Here is a 6,000-nt window from a genome sequence, read left to right on the forward strand (position 1 = left end):
GTAAGAGTAATAACTTATTGTTACCAATTATATTTAACATGTTAAAATGTAGTAACAAACTTCTATAAAATTATATTAAGACCAGATATTAATGTCCAATACCCTACCTGGTATAATTTTATCCAGTAAATAGGCAATGACATTGACTAAACTGCTTGATATTACCAGCAGGCAGTTTAGTACCTGGACAAACATAAGATAGATTAGTCTTTGTATGTATTATAGTGAAAGTTTAGAATGAAATCAAGATGTTTCCAAATCTTTCAAATATTTAACAAGAATAGAACCTGACTCTCAAACAGTATTAGAAATGCATACCAATTCGATTTAGCTGCAATGCTGCCTTTCCCATCAGGCTGTTGAAAAACAGAGGATTAAATAAATTAATCTGTAATTTGACAAGATCTGGTACACAGAATCGATTAACTAACAAATAAACCAGTGCAACATTACCATCTTGTGCTGGAGAACTGCAAGTGAACCTCAACAGAATATACTGGCACAGATATTAATTGGCATTTGAATTAAATTTGGATTTTGACAACTTGGGATTTAAATACAGTAATTCTTATATCTGAATTGCGCACATGTTTGTTTGGGTTTATAATTGGCCAAGTGGAAAGGAAACGTCTCAATCTTTTATTTAAATAACCGACATGTATGGAGATTGCACTTCCACTGCAGACTTTTTAACTGTTTCATTACTGCGTCACTGCAGCAGTGCCTTTAAACCTGTTAAGCTGCTGTATTTATTTACTAAAAGGAAATGAAAATCCCAATCTCACCTGCTGAATCAACTATACTTTTTACACCAAGTCCATTCCGTCCCATTGACTCATTGCCAATTAGCAATGATAGATCAGTAAGTCACAAAGCTTTTTCAGAGGCAGTAAATGGTGGGTGGCCAATTAGTCTATGGACCGCCTCTTTGATTTGTGAAGTTGTTTGCGGGAGCCAGGCTTCAGATTCGATTTTGTTTCAGAAAAGACATCTTAAAAGAGCTTAGAGTTTGGGAAGTGAAGTCGAAAGCAGTTGCGGTTTAAAATAAATGGCACAAAAAAAAGTACAGCAGGATTTTCATTTCATGTACATTGAACGGGACTGGAAAAACTACACCCATCCACTGCTTAGAAACCACTATCCTAGAAAATTTCCACCCATCCACTGCTTGTAGCAATGTAACTGTCCAGTACTGTATATGACATGTTTTTGGAATCCAACCCAAATACAAAGCTGTTGACCTCAGAGACAAAGAATTGACTGAACAGAGATGGTTAAATCCACTGCTCCTTACCCAAGGGTCAACAGTTTTCAACCAATTCTACAGTCCATAACCAGGTATGCTATGGGACAAATGTTAAATGTGAAGAGGAATTCAAGTTTCTCTTCTTGTAATAAATTCTGGCCAGTAATAATCTATAAAGTGCACTAAAAGGTGTGATATTTTAACACTGATGAGCCTTAAAAGCTCTATTGAAATGCTTCCAGGCTTGCTTTCCACCGTATTAAGTTTCATGCATTGATTTCCTCAAGATCAAGAAAAACGCTCTCAAACTGACATCTCATCTCTCCATTGTTCCTTAAGTTGTTATTATTATTGTACATTACGTGCACTGCATTACTGTAGAGCAAGGAGCGGATGCCTTTTATAACATGTTAAACAGCAATCTGTGCTTGGCACATTTATTACCAAGTGCCTCTATTGGCTGACAGCTTATCTGCAGTCTTGAAAAATAATTGTGCATTCATTTAATTTGGACAGAGACGGGCTTTAAAGTATTGCTACATACAGAAGAGCTTTTTAGTGGAGGGATGCTATCCCGACTGACACCCTCTATTGTTCAACTTCAATGGATTTAAAACCTATTTCTTAACACATACTGTAACCCCCCCACACACACACACCCACACAAAGTAATATAACAACCTGCTCCTATTGGACCACAGGATTTCAAATACAGAAAATGAACAAAGCCTGTGAATGGTAGCTGAAACTATGCAACTGCAGCTAGATGCAATCTATCTATCTATCTATTATTTTTTAAATGTGATCATTAACAGTAGGACAAGTAAATACAAATGACAGTTTATCATTTTTTCTTCTTTCCCTTACCTGTTTATGATAGATTGGGCTGTTTTGAGAAGACAAGATCCTTACTAAAGCACATGTTCAAACTTCACTCAGTTTCTTGTTCTGGTATCTCCATGACATTCCAGATTGAGGGAGCTGCTACAATCAGACACCTTCCACTGATATTGTCAAACAACTTGTCTGTGGAGCTGGTGGAGAAATCACATGAAATGTTTAGGCTACTACATAAACTATTTTTTAAAAAGTGAAAATACTTATTTATAAAGTAATAACAGTTTAAAATATAGTACTATGCAGCCTTATATTTTCACCTACTACTAGCCTAATAGTTTGATAAAGTTTAAACACATTTTCAAATAATTAAACATTTATCTATAGCATTTATATTGGGAAGATTATGGGTAGCCTGGGAGACAAATTCAGTAAAAAAGAGCTGGGCTAAAAGCACTTTCCCAGGTTATATGGGACAAAAAGTTCATGAAGCTAATGCATGCTTTGTGAAAAGCTTTAGTTAAATGTGTAACTGCAGAAACTGCACGGTGCCTTTATTTCATAGAAAAAGCCTTACCATTACACCCTGGAAATGACTCCCAGATACAAGCACACAAAGAAAGATATTTTAGAAGCCTGAGTAATCGCTAAAAACAAATGCATCTAGACATTTAATTATACAGTCCTGTAGAACCAATAAACCAGAACGCACTGCACCCCTTGTTTGTAGAGACTCCAAATGCACCCGTTGAGAATTTAATAATCTTGGCTACAGGCTATTGCAAAACTGTGCTTCATCTTTCACTGACAAATACAAAAAGTACACAGATATCCTGTATACTGCAGGGGACATATCCATAAAAAAAAAAAAAAACTGAAAAAGGCTCTCATGATTCAGTCATAGCCTGAACATTAAACATTGCTTCCCTGATGGATGGACTGACCTTCGACAGTAGTATAGGCTAGTAGCAATATCCCCTGTATCTAAAACATCTGAAACTGCAATGTCTTTCTTTAAAAAAATTTAAATCCATCATAAATGACTTACATAAGCTATATGCATGTTTCAATATTAGCAAATTATTTCACTATTTTTGTGTGTGGATCTGTATATATAATGTGTCACATTAAATACATTATTTATTTAATTTGCTTATTAACTTATTTTTTATAGGCCAAGTCTCTCAGGATCTACAACAGACGTGGCCAAGAGACCATGTGATAAACAAATGAGATAAAAATAATATAGCATAGAATTGTCCAGAAATCCTAGAATGAAGCCATTCAGAGTCATTACTCAAGACAGAATCTTGGACCACTTTTAAAACTGTTGGATTTACACCATGGGTACAACCTATTGATGTTTTAATCCTCTCTTTCCTGGCTATTACTATAACTGTGTATGATTTCCCTCACCTCCCACTCACACAGCTGTGTTTTAATCTGCTTCCCTGATTAGGCAAACCATTTAGCATCATGAAAATATAAATATATTTAATTAAAATGTCAGGATTTTAAAAGGATGGGAAGTTCTGACTGCAAAACAACCCCCCAAAACAGTGAATTTCCACAGTAATCATTTACCATCATTTTGTATCCTTTCAAAACTTTGTCAAATGTCACAAATCTTAGGCTTTATAGATCTGTATTTAATTAGCGTGACTAAGAGGGTTTAGTTCAGCACATTGTGAATACGTAGCCAATAAAAAAAGGAATCACCTTAATCTGGTAAAACAGGCATGCATGGGTTTAAACAGTTAGCTATAAAATGAATGACTTGGCTAATTTAAAGATTACTTCATTTTCCAAATCTGAGATGTAAATTGCGAATACATAGAAGGCATTTCTCTCATTGAAACAGATAATGCCAGGAAATCGTTTAACGGAAACTTTCTCAGTTACTTACAGCACATTAAAATGGTTAACTTTCCCACACAGCAATACTTGTCCAGACAGTATGGATGATTATTTCGCGTGAGTACCCTTTAATCAAGTCATATGGATATCATTTTTTGGCTTCACTTCAAACAATATGGAAACCAAATACAAACTGAGATATAAAAAACATCCCTTCAACTTTATCCTCACTTGATACATCAATATCTCTACTGGAAGAGACAGGGTGGAGACAGTCCAATTTATAAAACAACCTTAGCACGAGACAGAGAAATTGAACATGGCCAAATCTAGCCCTATTAATGTCATGGCACGTAATGGTTTTGCTATTGCTTCTGATGTGCTGACAGAACCAGTCTTGATTAGTCCTAATTCCCTCCAGTGCAAACAATTCCATTTGTACAACAGTCAGCCAGTAGAGATCCTTAAAATTGTTGAGGTTTCAAATCCCAGTTCATCCATTTCACACAGTATCCATAACTTTTAAACACTCAAATTTTACAGGAACTATTTGCTTTAAGCTAAAACATCATGAAACATGTTCCTTGTGCAATTAGTTTCAGGAGCTTTTCCACTCAATTTGGTATCTTTTAATTAACTATTTGTATATGATCAGCTGCATTAAACTGGGCTGCATAGAGTGGGCTAAGAGAACATTGTATGTCAATCATGTTATGACCCGCCTTATCGGTGCAAACTTGCATGCTGTTGGTATCTGCATCTTAGAAAGAGTAAATTGAAAGTCATCACAGTTTGCAGACTAGCAGGACAGGCTCTCCATATTGGTGATTACAGGATTATGAACAACTTGGCTTATTAAAGACATTTCTGGAAATAAATAATGATATAACTGTTCCATAATCCCTGGATAGTGCACAAATGAGGACTCCGTTAAAGTCACAAATGTCAGTACTCATTTACAATATGTAAAGAATTTCCAAAGTCATGGGGCATAATGAGGAGAGGCTAGATACCTTGGGGACCTCCAGAAACAACTTAGTGCTGTGAAGTCAGCAGTTCACAGACAGAGCTGGTGCTGTGACCTTGCACAGCCGGATTTGCACAGTAATTGAGGAAGATATCTAAGAAATCAATTCAAAAGTAATTATGAAGAACATACAGAGTTGATCTCCAATAACCCAGTAAAGAGTTGTATTTTTTTTTTGTTTCATCCTTAACCTTTGAAGTTTGGGCCATTCTATGAAACAGACCCCAAAGATGACTTCTGAAAAGTCTTTCTGTGTACAGTTTCAAAAGATAAATGCTCTAGAAACCCTTTCACTTCCTCCCCAAAGAGATAAACAGGGCTTTGCAATACATGCTGGTAAATAAAAGAATTGTTTCTCAGTAGGAGGCAGTTCAGTGGTCTGAGCCAAGCAGCACATGTGCCACCTACAGGAGCAAGAACAAATGTTACCCAGCTTCAGTGTGTTTCATCAGGCTAAAGGCATTAGTTTTGAGCAGGGCACTGTATATGTTAAAGTGAAGGTGCAGGATATACAAAATCTGAAAAACAGTACTGTGTATTTTGTATCAATTATTTAGTATTTAGCTATAACATCAACTGATATATTGAAAGGATTACATTCTTCAAGTGTAAAATTGGTTAGTTTCCATAAATGTGATCAAATATGCATGGAACGAATTCAGCAACATCTATAATAAACCTGAATCGGCAGATGGATGGAAATAAAAACGTCCACTGCATATCTTTGCACTTGACGTAGGCAAGCCTAGGATGTGTCTAATGGTTCAAACAGCTAGCTATCCAGTGGAAGTCTTATTGCAATCCATGTCTACACAGTACAGCGTGTCCCTTGCAGTATTGTTACAGGTTATCAAATAAACCCTCCATAATGATATCCTCGGGGAAGTCTTGCTTCTATGGTATCATAATCTACAACACCAAAGACAAAGCGTTTTTGGACTTCATCCTAACTCAAAATTGAATTACTGCTCCTTGGATATATAATCAAGTTCAGATGTCAAATTGAACTATGCTGTTTACAACAACCTGTTAA

The 6,000-nt window shown here is 35.9% G+C and overlaps 1 protein-coding gene across 1 annotated transcript in view; it reads right to left on the reverse strand.

The window, feature by feature from the left end:
• Positions 1 to 6,000, reverse strand: part of LOC117412178 (ecto-NOX disulfide-thiol exchanger 2-like) — a 122,629-nt gene that overhangs the window by 111,051 nt on the left and 5,578 nt on the right. Inside the window, 1 exon segment of the mRNA XM_058989318.1 lies at positions 2,114 to 2,280. The gene's annotated coding sequence lies outside the window, so the exon portion shown is untranslated.

Source organism: Acipenser ruthenus, chromosome 16 (assembly GCF_902713425.1).
Source record: "Acipenser ruthenus chromosome 16, fAciRut3.2 maternal haplotype, whole genome shotgun sequence".
In the NCBI taxonomy this organism is placed as follows: Eukaryota; Metazoa; Chordata; class Actinopteri; order Acipenseriformes; family Acipenseridae; genus Acipenser; species Acipenser ruthenus.